General features: G+C 39.9%; 1 protein-coding gene across 1 annotated transcript in view; it reads right to left on the reverse strand.

Annotated features, from left to right (window-relative positions):
- The window catches only part of LOC125027202 (long-chain-fatty-acid--CoA ligase 4-like), a 24678-nt gene extending 23094 nt beyond the window's left edge, over positions 1 to 1584 (reverse strand). The window contains exon 1 of the mRNA XM_047616132.1: positions 1499 to 1584. The gene's annotated coding sequence lies outside the window, so the exon portion shown is untranslated. The remainder of the gene's footprint in view (positions 1 to 1498) is intronic.

Here is a 1584-nt window from a genome sequence, read left to right on the forward strand (position 1 = left end):
AGGCGTTTTGTCATTAAAGTGTCATGTTAAGGGAAAAGTGATAATCTGATGGTAATTCTTAAAGCCAACACGATTTTGTATATCTTATCACACACTTTAAATTACAGACATAATGGTTTTGGAGATTTTCTTATCAATAAAGTTATTAATGTACAAATGCACAGGCACACACACACACACACACACACACACACACACACACACACACACACACACACACACACACACACACACACACACACACACACACACACGGATCTTTCTTTAGCACATAAACAACACCCGTGATTTTCCTACAAAGCTCTTTAAAATACAAGTAAAGGGCACAAACTAATCACATATATTTTTTTTTCCTACATTCGTGGTGGAAATGTTTGGCTGACCCCCCCCCCCCCCCCCCACCTCCATTTCCTTCGACATTTCGCACTTTACCTTCTACGGCTTCGCTAAACCTATTCTGGTTATTATGCATTTCTTCTGCTAGTAACTGCGAGGCTTCCGTTCGTTAAATAGCTGCATTAATAGTTATTCGAAACCTTATAGAACAGAAGTGGAAATTTCGTGAAATTTTCCCGAACCGCCATACCACCCGTGCATCAGACACCGGTTAAATGCATAGGTCCAAAACACTCTCTATTCCATCTTTATAAGTCTGGTATCGTCACCAATGTGTTAATCAGAATATGTGGATCGATTTCTATTTCTTTTCCATCTCTTTGGACATGATTCCATGCGTTAAAACCGGGTAGGAAAATGGTAAGCGAAATGCAGAATAGGCAACTCGGGGGAAAAACGTTACTGGGAGGTTCAAGGAAAACCTCGTTAGCCGGACCCGCATCCGGAATACATCAGTCGTCGACATATTTTTGATAGTTTTCTCTAGTAAATTATGGCTAATATAACGGAAACATGACAAATATTAATCTAGTACATATCATGATCTTTAGTAAAAGTATTTACACATTAAGTATTGATTCTGTACACGCATCGATCTCGAAGCAGATGTTACCCCGTTATAGCGAACAAAACCGGCATTTGTTTTTCATGAAATTTCAATGTCTAAAACTACCTTTAGCACATCAAAACTGGTATGTATAGGTTTTTAAATGCCTATTTTTCATTAGAATTACAAAAACACTTGTAACAGACACTTCTTAAGGGCCAAAACTAACGAAAACAAATCGGCCATTGGAGGAGAGGGTGCGCATGCGCCACGTGTTATAAACAAAATCTATGATTCTTGTTCGATCTGCATCTTGTAAACGTATATAACGAACCTGAATCACATATATACACAATAAACTTTCCTTTTTAGCTAGCTAGACACCAAATATGAGACTAATTAGAGGAATAACTGTCATTTCCCTGCAGTCGAGTATTGATAAATCTGTATCGGCATTACAGTGTCATTCACGTCCGTATTTACACTCCGCGATTCCACAACGGATCCACACATTCACTGGACACACTTCGTCTTCGACACACCACCACAACTGACCTTTATCCACCGAAAAGTGAACCGAAAAGACGCCTGCTACGAGGAGCGCATGGGAGACACGCCGAGCCCTCCTCCTTTTCTTCGCT

The sequence above is a fragment of the Penaeus chinensis genome, chromosome 7 (genome assembly GCF_019202785.1).
Source record: "Penaeus chinensis breed Huanghai No. 1 chromosome 7, ASM1920278v2, whole genome shotgun sequence".
Classification (NCBI taxonomy): domain Eukaryota; kingdom Metazoa; phylum Arthropoda; class Malacostraca; order Decapoda; family Penaeidae; genus Penaeus; species Penaeus chinensis.